The sequence below is a fragment of the Berghia stephanieae genome, chromosome 1 (assembly GCF_034508935.2).
Source record: "Berghia stephanieae isolate SIO BIC M18660-M18661 chromosome 1, UCSD_Bste_1.3, whole genome shotgun sequence".
In the NCBI taxonomy this organism is placed as follows: domain Eukaryota; kingdom Metazoa; phylum Mollusca; class Gastropoda; order Nudibranchia; family Aeolidiidae; genus Berghia; species Berghia stephanieae.
In genome coordinates this window covers 16,365,225-16,377,167 of record NC_088360.1, presented here as the reverse complement: position 1 = coordinate 16,377,167, position 11,943 = coordinate 16,365,225, and the positions used below count along the sequence as shown (strand labels likewise).

Genomic DNA, 11,943 nt, shown 5'->3' with positions numbered 1-11,943 from the left:
TTTATAGTCTGATTGACAAACATAATTTAGCGAGAACGAATCACTCACAGGTTGTTTAAAATAATGACAAAGAGCTGAGTGGACGTCATCTTCGTTCCTTCTATTCAAACAAGTCACATTCTTTAATTGTTTCAGGTTACAAGTAGGTGTATACAAATGCAACGAATCAGGTATTATACGTATAAGCCTGAGAAAAAATGAAAACAAAATAGATCTCTCACTTTCAACAACATTGTTCGGGTAAGGTGAAAGCGAAATTTATGCATAAAATTTAATCGATTTTCTTAAAGGATTTAAATCTGATACTCTAATTAAAATATTTTACAACCGTCGCTTATTCTCTCAGGTCTTTTAGCCGGAGTTAATCCCGGTTTCTTTAAAGTGAAACGGACAATGGTAAATACTTGCTTTCCTTTGTTTGAGTAGGACGCTGGTCTATCTGGTTGGACAGGGGGTCATAAAAAACGTCTACTGGACCCGTGTCTTGAAAAATTAAGAGCGTGGGCAATTGGATTCAGTAGTCTGATGTCACGCCGCCCGGCAACGGTGGCCATCTTGGTTCTAATCAAAGAAAATCATTACTTTTTATTTTTCATGCTGGCTAGAACTTTTCATATATCTTGTGATCAGAATGTGTAAAAGTCAAAACATGATCAAATTTATTTGTTTTTTTTTTCCCTCTGGATACCCTTTAAGCTCGCCGGAGAAATATTTCATACGGGCGTCCGCCATTGTTCCGATAGTTTAGAGCCAGTGTTACTAAGTTACCATGCGTCATTGGGAAGGAAGTGACGTTACGACTGTTGAAGAGTATTAGAACCGATAGAGATTTTTTTTCAGATCCAACTACAGACAGGGGCCATTATCCAACAATTATGCCTAGGCAGTCCAATTGCATTGTTGATTTTAACAACGAAGTGGTTATTTGTACTACCACTACAAATAGCGAAAACTACCGCTTTTCACTATTTGTACTCCCAGAACTCTTATGTGTTTAAAGTTGCAAACCACCGCTCCTTTACCTATTTGTAGCTACCTACTCCCAGCAGGGTTGCCAGTTTGGCATTTTAAATGCCAGATTCCAAAAATCTGGCATTTTTGAAAACCGTTTGGCATTAGAAAAATCATTTGGCATTTGGCATTTTCATTTGGCATTTTCTTTTCTTGTATATTATACTTCAAATGACACCTTTTCTCAACCGTGGTGTAGTGGTTTAGCACTCCACTTAGTAGTCAGTAGGTAAAAAATTACCCCAACAGGAAATCTAGTATAATTCAAAAAAAAAAGAAAAAAAAAAAAGAAAAGAAAACATGCAAGCCACCAGGATATGATAGTAAATTGTCTATCAAAAGTGAGTAGTTTTCTTAGTGGGGGTGGGAGTCAACAGACTTTGGCATTTTTTTGAGTGTTTTGGCATTTTTTGAGTCTTCCCCTGGCATTTTGTTGAAAAATAATCTGGCAACCCTGCTCCCAGCACTCTTATGCGTTTAAAGTTGCATTTGTGAGCTTTCAAGGACCAGCCGACCAGCCAGCCTCCACTTTTCGCGGTCTTTCTTTGAGAAGTGTGACGTAGTGAAGCAAAAAAAATGGCCCTCTCGGTAAACGAGACATTCTCATCTTTTCTCCAATTTGAAAACATTCGAAAATGAGAATAATGTACTTTTTATTAAAAAGTCAACAAAGAAGGTAAGTAAACTAGATACGACAATTTTTTTCCCTTAATTAAGTGGCAACTCATTTCTCGTCATTCTCACTCTAACTCTATCAACTTAGAAGAGTACACCACCTCAAACATTTGTCAGTTCATATCTTTGCTTTTATGAGGTCTATTTTCATTTTGAAAAGTTCAAAGTGAACAACTAAACGACGCCGATTCAGTGGTGTATTTGGTCTTATCTTCATGTGAATAAATATTTTATTATTGACTTTTCCAAAATTCCAATATGTCATTCATTTGCATGTCGTGATCTATTTTTCCTTGATTTCAGCTGTCTCAGCTCTGAACTATACTTTTCTTTCTCAATAAATAATTCATTTTCTGTTTGCAATGTATTACAGAGATGTTGATTTACCACATGTAAAAATTTCAAAGTTGTATCTGAAGCTGTTTCTGAATTATACGTGATTATCCATTGGGATGCTGTGCTTTGGTCACATTTTTTCCTCTATAAATAGAGATTTTCCACCACATAAACGGTCATAACTTTTTGACCAGTTGAGACAGAGCCATAATTTTTCACTCTAGTTAATGTTTCACTCCCCTTTATTTTTCTACGCTAAATTAATACCCATAGCCACTATTTTGAAAAATTCTTGCAAGTGCCTACTAAGAGGGTTGAACTTGAACCTGAACATGCTCCTTCTTCTTCTTCTTCTACTAATAACTACAACTAGATAGGTACTACTCCTCTTCTGAAGGATCGGAGCCGTTTAAGAAACTAAATTACGGTTTCCACCGGCGCAGCTCTCTAGACTTCCAGTCCCACAGTGCCCAGTATGGGCGGGAGACCTTACCCCCGATGTTCATCGAGCCTCGAGGTAGTTTCACTTTATAATTGTTTTAGCTTTTGAACTGTGGATCTTTTGTCAAACGTTTTATTTTAATTTTTCAAATTTAGTAGCACTTTAAAGGTCTGCGTTAGGTATCGCTCTGCTGTACTGTAACTGTAAGAGCGTAAGAATAACATGGTAAAAGTACCGTAAAAGTATGCTGATGAAAATGATATTGACAATGAAAAATAAGAAGAACAATAGAACTTATAAACAAATCAATAAAGAAGCTTTAAAAAAAATGAAATTTAAAAGAAGTAAGAAAAAACTGCCTCAAGAAGTGAAAAAAATTGTCCCTGTTGTTGAGATGTGAAGTGGACATAATCGTGTCTGTTAAGAATTAGAAGAAATGAAAGATGCCACTTTTTATTTTAAATGTAGATTGCACATTAGCAGAACACTAAAAAAAAGTAAAGAAAGAAAATCCAATGTGGCAACTTGGTTGCAAGTGAAAAAAGTAAAATTACTCCGCTCAGCATTGCTGCTGGTGTGATGTCTAGTGTTAGTTAGGTGTCACTATATTAGAGTGATATCTTGTTACTTCATATTTTCATTTTAAAACCTGTAGAACAACTTGATTGATTTGTAAATTTCCTTATATGACCATTGTTTTAGTTTTCCGCAGCCATTATAATTCAATTTGAAATATTGAAAGGTACTGGAGAGGAGTCTTAGCGGGTTTTTTTTTTGTCTGTTAGTTTTAGTTATAGGTCATAGTGCAGGTCCAAGTGTTGGAAATGTACAAGGTTTTATTTTTTTTATTTTAAGGTTAGTTGAAGGAATACTTTCCTTAGCTCAAGGAACGTGCAGAAGACCTCCCCTATTTACTACTTACTACTACTACCCAAGTACTAGTGCTAGACTACTTCTTCCGCCACCTCACTCCTAAACGGACTGACACCACAGGCAACTGATATTATTCTCTCTCTCTCTCTCTCTCTCTCTCTCTCTCTCTCTCTCTCTCTCTCTCTCTCTCTGAGTGTGTATCTGTCTGTCTATTTCTGCCCATCTCCCCTCTTTTTACTAATTAGTTTGTAGGTGTTTGGCAAATTCTCAAGAACCGCCAAGATATATGCGGCTGTGTGGCACTCACTTCCGGATTGGAAGGTCATGGGGTCGAGCCTCGTCAAGGCCTCACATTCTCTCACTGTACTCATGTGTATGATTTCCTATCCAATAAGAGCGTTGTCTGTCAGAAGAAAAACATCGCCTAACGTTCTACTTGTTACGTGTTGCTGCTAGTCATGGATCCTTTGTAAAGTGCTTTGAGCATGTTTGGTGGATATTGCGGCTTACGAAAGCTCAATTCTTTTTTTAATACTTATATATATATAAAAAAGATGCAGGATGATGACGGGCATGCGCTACTTTATGATGTAGTATAAACCATTCCTAATATATGATTTTGCTAAATAGGCCTACACTCAAATTTTACGAGTGTATCTGGTGGCAAATATTAGACACTCGTTGCCACTGTGATTTTGATGAAACTTGGCTTATACACAGATACATGAATTTTCCTAATACGGCTTCAAACATGCGATCTGAACTTCAATTTATAATGAAGTAATTTTTCTCAAATGACAGCTTGATTGAATGTGACAAGATCCTTTTACTTAATACAATTCAATTTAGTGTGGTCTGTAGTTGTTTGCCTAATATTAGAATGCACAGAATTTGAATTTTTATTGACTTTAAATATTGAAAACAACATGCCTTTGGCTTTCCATTTGTGCCATTCCATTCAGCTTTTGACCTAGTCCCTGATTTGAGTACCACGTCACAAATTTAAGTTCTTCGAGAAAACTCTCGACTTACTTTCTTATTCTTCTAACGTACTGAACTGTAACACCTTTGTCTCAGTTGGAGAAAATATTGCAATTTTTAAACTTAATATTTAGCAATTTATGTTATGATCTTTTATATTATTCCGTGTTTTTCAGCTTCCATCATATCACCCTGAGGAAAGTTGGCTAATTTATGACTTTTGTGTCTATGAATGCAAGCAGGCAAAAAGCAATTGACTTCAAGCAAAAGAGTTCTCCCTAACCAGAGGTAGGAGGTTGTTTTTGGACGGGGGCAGGAGGTGTTTTTTTTACTTTTACATATTTAAAAAAAATGAAAATATTATATGCACAAGGTTATAATATTTCAGAATAACTCGGAAGTAAATTATCACCATCAGCTTTTCTATCTTGATTGCCAAGACAATTTTAATAAAGCAATCAAACTGATTCTGAATTTTAAAACATCCAGAGGAAGAGGCAATGTGTGCCTATCTGCAGCTCATTTACAGTCTTCAGTGGGCGGGCTGCACGATGTAATGCAGCAAGACAATAGTTCAACTATTACCAGAACAGTTTTAAAAAGTGAAACACTTGATTTGTTCATCTGGATTAGTATTATTATTGAATGTCTTATTAAGATTTATTTTCAATTGCTCTATAATCTGCATGTTGAAATCCTTCACAATTGAGTTATGCAAGTGACAACGCTATTAATATTTTATCATACTATGTTGTGGATAATTTTATTACTTTGTAATAAAAAGTTTTTCTTACCATGCAGGACTCTGAAATTAATACTGGCTTCTGAGGGTTACAGGGGCTAATCACCACCATGAAAATCACCCATGTGATAAATTGGTAAGACTCATTCATTTTATACTTATTTTCCATCGACATTTTGTCCCTGCAGTTTTTCGCTGCCGAAAATTTTACACTTGACAGCAATTAATCGCAAATTCTATTTTAGTCGCAATTAGACTCAATTTTTTTTATAAATATGTATTATTTTTTCTTTTCTTGTTACTTTATATTTTCAGTACTTAATTGTCCCTCCCCCCTCCCACTATTGAGTGTAATATATAGTAATAGATTAGTTAGGTAAATGCACTGTTGACACCAGGACCAAATGTTTAAAGGACAACAGCCATTCCAACTCATATTTTATTACGATACATTCAAGGTGGCGCACTGAGATGGAGAGATGATGACCAGCTTGTGACAAAATTGACTGTTCCAGAATTTGTATTTTTTTTATTAAAAAAAAAATTTCTTGGAAGGGTTCTGGGCAGAGAGTTCACATTTTTCTATCCCTTATATTTGTTTTCCCTTTCCATGTTGCTCCCTGTCTTTGTTATGGATTAAGATTGCTCATTTTTTTCCTGGTCCTTGCGGGGGTCTTTAGTTGGGAGGCAGACAGTCAAATACAGTACCTTTCTTCTTGAGATGATTTTTTATACTGTAAATCATCTCTCTGTTATGTACTGTTATAGTTATAGGTTTTGAATATTATTGCATTATGTAAATGTTTTAGCAGGATCCTTTGCTTGTGTCTCAGTGAGACTTTGAGGTAATGTCAAAATTGGTACATCTTTGAGGTGCTCGTGAAATCTACTGTTCCCTATTTATTGAATCAGTCACCATATCATCATCCTTTTTATAGTGTTGTAAGCTCTATTCAGTCCTGTAAGACAATATAAGCAGATCTAGGTGGTGGTATTTTTTTGGGTCTTTTTTTTTTTGTCTTTGGTTTTTTTTTTTGTTCCAGATAAGGAATTTTAAGATTTGATGGTTGTCCATAGACTTTTCAAAATAAAATTTGACTTTGACTATGGGTACGATGCAGTTATAAGTGCTTGATTTCTGAGGACTAATTATAAATGGTGACCACTCTATTGCGTTTTTGTATGCCATGAAAATGTTACAAAGACAATGAAGCGACGTTTTTTGGGAATTCTGCAGTCATTCATTTAACCCTTGAATTTGATGAGCGCCTGTTGCATTTTAGTTCATTCAAGTATTTTAGAGTGACAAACACAACTCGTGCATTATGGGTTTATATGCAGATTTTTGTCTTTAAATTGTCAATAAAAAATAAAATGCTTTTTTTTTGTTTTGTTAGCTGGCAGGTCTGAATTGAATGCTATTGCATACAATTTTGTACTTTTAATCTTTTTTCTTTTTACGTTTAGCCATCCTCACTTTATCCGGAGAATCGCCTGCCCCCCGTGAATGAGACAGTGAAGGCTATGGCTAAAACAAAGGTGTCCACAACCCAACTTAGGCAATACATTCAATCAAGCCAAGGATAAAATGTATTGCTAAAGATGTCGAAGATTTGCAGCGGAGATTGTTCAAGACTGATATTGATAGGACGGACGGTGAAACGGTACAGGAATTACTGAGAGAGATAGAGGAGGAAGGAGGTGTAACAAAGTTCAGTGTGAATGAGGATGGTGGTTTTGAGTATTTGTTTTAAGTAACGGGAAGAATGGGGCGTGATGTGAGTGTTTTTTGTGATGTGTTTGTTATGGATGCAACATACGAAATCGATATTTGTATCCACTTGTGAATATTATGTGCATAGATGATGAGGGTCATGGCGGGCGAAAGACTGGAAATCCATGACCAACCTGAAACTGACATTGTACCAGTATGACGTGTGACAAATACACAGGAAGGACTGTATCGAATTGTATCTTCAGTGACAAACAGGATCAATAGCTTGTTTCAAGTTATGGTAGAACATCAGTTTCTGCAAAGAATCTCCCAGTTGGAACAGTTTTTGACTCTTGTCTCTGAAGATAAAGACTTTGACATTGTTGACATGACTGACTTAATACAGACAAATCCCCATTCTAACCCTCTTTCTCACTTTTCAGAGACACCAGACATTGTAAATGCACGTACTGACCAGAGACCACAGACATTATAAATACACACTCTGCCCAGACAGAGACCACAGACGTTATGGACACACAAACTGACCAGACAGAGAGACCACAGACGTTATGGACACAGACTGACCAGACAGGGACTCCAGATAACAGACATGCGACCATAAAGATGCCCTTGACACGACAGAGACAGACTGCGAAATTTTTCAAATGTGACTCTACACAGGAAATTTCAGGCCGAAACTGTGTTATACAGGTCGGTACAGAATAAAACAAATATAACACAGGAGACCAAACACTGTGTTGTAGAATATCAAAATTTCAAAGGTGGTCGGTCAGTGACGAAATAAAAAGGGACATTATAAGTCGTAATATCACATCTCAATAAAAGAGTGTGATAGTAAAAAGGTGCCCGTTAACAATTGAGTCGGTCAAGTCTCTATCCAGATTCAAAAGGATAGTGCAAAGTCCTGTATGTAAAACAAATTTGAGAAGCATGGTTGTTCTCAATACTTGTTGGGTCGTGATCGGTATAGAGTGAAGTAGTGTTCATGCATTTTGACATTTTCTTGATCTTTTAAAATAAAATTATAATTTAATTTAATCAACAGACTTGTTTAATAATTTAAAGATATACTTTTGTGGGGACCTTTTGTAAAATCATTAGTCCGATTGTAGTTGTAAATTTCTTTATATTCTAATGTCATAAAATCAGTGACACCACTGAATCCCTACCAGCGCTTTTACTCACTGAGTCCCTACCACCAGCGCTTTTACTGAGTCCCTACCACCAGCGCTATTACTCACCCAGTCCCTCCACCTGGGCGGGGTTCCTGACCTCCCTTAGTGGGCAGGGGGTTCATACTGTGTCTTCTATCCCCTTATATCTGTTTTCCAACATGCTTTCTTTGTCTTGGAATGAGATTACTTGGTTTTGTCCTGGTCCTGGCCGGATCCCCCGGCTGAGAGGGAAGCAGTCGAATGTATAGTTAGTTTTGGGAGATGATATTTTTTTCATTGTAAATCATCTCTCTGTTATGTACTGTATTATGTTTTATTTACATATTATATTTGATTTGTTAACATTTGAGTGTATTCCTCTTAGTCGGGACCTGTGCTTGTGTCTGGATGAGACTTTTAGGTGATCTCAAACTAAGTACTTTGACGGTGTGCTCTTGGAATCTACATCTGTTTCCCATTTGAACAAATTCCCCTTTGTCTTACCTTTTCTTGGTGTGCTTTAATTGAATTCTATAACTTTTTACTATCCCATTTCTTCCTTTTTACTGGCGCTGATATGACCTTAATGTGTTGCAAGCGCCGTAAAACCCTCAAAAACAAACAAACAAACAAACAGTCCCTACCACCAGCGCTTTTACTCATTGAGTCATAGAGCTTTTACTCACCGAGTCCCTACCACCAGTGCAATTACTCACCGAGTCCCTACCACCAGCGCTATAACTCACCGAGTCCCTACCACCAGCGCTTTTACTCACCGAGTCCCTACCACCAGCGCTTTTACTCACCGAGTCCCTACCACCAGCGCTTTTCCTCTTCGAGTCCCTACCACCAGCGCTTTTACTCACTGAGTCCCTACCACCAGTGCTTTTACTCTTCGAGTCCCTACCACCAGCGTTTTTACTCACTGACACTGTCCCTACCACCAGTGCTATTACTGAGTTATAGAGCTTTTACTCACTGAGTCCCTACCACCAGCGCTTCTACTCACTGAGTCATAGAGCTTTTACTCACTGAGTCCCTACCACCAGCGCTATAACTCACCGAGTCCCTACCACCAGCGCTTTTACTCTTCGAGTCCCTACCACCAGCGCTTTTACTCACTAAGTCATAGAGCTTTTACTCACCGAGTCCCTACCACCAGTGCTATTACCGAGTCATAGAGCTTTTACTCACTGAGTCCCTACCACCAGCGCTTCTACTCACTGAGTCATAGAGCTTTTACTCACTGAGTCCCTACGACCAGCGCTATTACTCACTGAGCCCCTACCACCAGCGCTTTTACTCACCGAGTCCCTACCACCAGCGCTATTACAGAGTCCTAGAGCTTTTACTCACTGAGCACCTACGACCAGCGTTATTACTCACCGAGTCCCTACCACCAGCGCTATTACTCAGCGAGTCATAGAGCTTTTACTCATCGAGTCCCTACGACCAGCGCTTTTACTCACTGAGTCCCTACGATCAGCGCTATTACTCACTGAGTCCCTACCACCAGCGCTTTTACTCGTTGAATCCCTATCACCAGCACTTTTACTCGCCGAGTTCCTACCACATGGCTATTACTGAGTCCCTAACACCAGCGCTAATACTATTAGCCACCAAATCCCTACCACCAGGGGGGACAATATAAGCTCAAATTAGACCCCAAAAATTCTTACAGTGATGCAGAAAAAAACAACGAACAGATCTCTTTCAAATTTACACAAAATGTTTCTTACAACAAGATGGATAGGTTTAGCAATAGTCTTGAAAATAAATTTTTCAGAATTTTTTTTCGATTTCTTAGTGAAAATTTGGTGTGACATGACAGGAAAAAAAATTGATTTAAAAATTCATAAAACTGCTAAATTTTTGTTTAGCCCAAAACCCATCCATCATGATGCAAAACACATCATAAGAAAAATTCTGACCAAATTTGAAGACAATCTGATGGGAAACAATCCAGATGTGAATGTTAGAAAATCAGAGAATGACGCACAATGAAATTTTGAGAAAATGAAAAATTTGTCTTTAATTTGATAATAAAGCCAATTATGCAGACAAATGCCAACATTCATCAAGTATATAAACAATATGGAACAAGAAAACAGTAATATTTTATAAATTGATCAAATTCTGAAAAAAATTCTAAACAATTCGCTAACCCATACCTCTAAGAAAAAAATTACGAAATAATTTAATATCTGCTGTTATTCACCAAAAAATTACTTTAGTGGTCAAATATGCTTTATAGTTCTAAAATTCTTTAATTATATCTCATGAACTAATAATGTAATGTATAATTTGATGTTAAACACCAAAAATAACTGAATTTAAAAAAAAAACTTTTTTAAGGGGCAACATAAGCTAAAATTAGACGTAAAACCCTAAAATTCTAACATAGATGCACCAAAAACTAGCATATAAATTTCTTTCAAATTTAAACACAATGTTTCTTTCATAAATAGCTATATCATGAAAACTCTTGGAATAATTTTTTTAGAATTTTTATTTGATTTCAACTGAAAATTTAGCGCGGATCAACAGGAACAAATGAATTTTAAAATTTATAAAATTGCTAAATTTTAATTTACCCCCAAACACTTACATCATGATGTAAAACACATCATAGAAAAGATTCTGAATAAATTTGAAGATAATTTAAAGGAAAATGATTAAGGTAGGATTGCTAGAAAATCAGAAAAATGACATAAAACAGACATTTGAGAAAGCGCAAGCTTTTTCTATAATTTGACATAAAGTTAAAAGGCTGATTTTGCAGACAACTAAAAGAAATGATCCATCAAACTTTCAAAATATGACCGTAATAGGACAAGAAAACGAAAATTTTGTAGATTGATCTAAGTCTAAAAAAAATTATAATCGGTTCACTAACCCATACCCCATAGATAAAAAAAAATGCTGTAAAATTGATTTTTTTACGCCCAGAGATAAAATAATTTTGTGGTCGAATATGATGTCATACCTTATGAATTCATCATTATAATCACAAAACCTAATTATTTACTGTATACAATAGGTTATACAGATGATTTCTAGATATATTAAATGATTTTTCAAAATATGATAGGGCACGCTATCCTCATTTTTCATTTTTTTATTCTACTTGAGAGACAAGTCGTATAAAATTAGATATCTAGTCAAGTTGAACTGCAAAATCAATTCTATTTTAGACAATAAAACAGTTAAATAGTGCACTAGCTCTGAATAAAAAGCAATTTGCTTTCCCAAACCCTTGGAATAAAAATCTCTTTCGCCTCAATACAGAAAAAGTCAACACTACTTGTTTGCCACCACTTTTTTTGTAGTTCCACAAAGAGGGTTGATCCTGCTCTGGATGGAAAAATTGAATAAAAAAGAGACACAGTTCATTAGCAATTTTTGGAAATGGCATTATTGTCATAAAATGCATTTGTCAAAGACATAGCAATTTTTAAAAAATGATCATTATTCACACCAACACACTTGAAATTTCATTGGTTTTACATCCATAGAACAAAACTCTTGGCAACAAACTATAGTCTGTCGTTAAGTTAATACATTCAGTAGTAATTCAATTCAAATGATGCTTTGCCATTTTCATTTAGAAAAATGAGCATTTATTTTATTGATCACCAATAAAAAATGTAAAGGCGCAATGGAGATTTGAAAACATTACTAACCATTGTCAAAAAGTGCATGCAGACACTCTGGCCCAGATGATGGTCTGCTGATTGATGAGTTTTGCCACAGGCAAAGGTTTGCCTCAACACACCTTGCCAGAATAGCCCTTGAGCCAGCATCTTTATGGATTGTCAGGACACCAGTAACGTCAACAGTGTTCTTTCATGTTAGCTGTCAATGAAAACAAAAAATTAAATTAAATTCACTACAGCGAAATAGGCACATACATGCCAATGCTAAAGTTTATAACAGCAACACTTCGCATGTTGAACGGGACATAACGTCTGTTAGGCAATATTACAATTTC

The 11,943-nt window shown here is 36.2% G+C and overlaps 2 long non-coding RNA genes across 3 annotated transcripts in view; one reads left to right on the top strand and one right to left on the bottom strand.

Annotated features, from left to right (window-relative positions):
• The first annotated feature begins 1,496 nt into the window (after window positions 1-1,496).
• LOC144968969 (uncharacterized) lies at window positions 1,497-7,836 on the top strand. The gene is made up of 4 exons (XR_013644709.1): window positions 1,497-1,687; window positions 4,495-4,606; window positions 5,120-5,196; window positions 6,528-7,836. It is a non-coding gene; the product is annotated as an uncharacterized LOC144968969 (long non-coding RNA).
• A 632-nt stretch (window positions 7,837-8,468) lies between these two features.
• LOC144968960 (uncharacterized) overlaps window positions 8,469-11,943 on the bottom strand; it is a 4,861-nt gene continuing 1,386 nt past the window's right edge. The window contains exons 2-3 of one of the 2 annotated variants that reach the window (XR_013644704.1): window positions 11,636-11,807; window positions 8,469-11,306 (exon numbers count right to left, since the gene is read on the bottom strand). This is a non-coding gene — a long non-coding RNA (uncharacterized LOC144968960). Of the gene's footprint in view, window positions 11,307-11,635 lie in introns of both variants that reach the window. The other variant, XR_013644703.1, reaches the window with a different exon arrangement.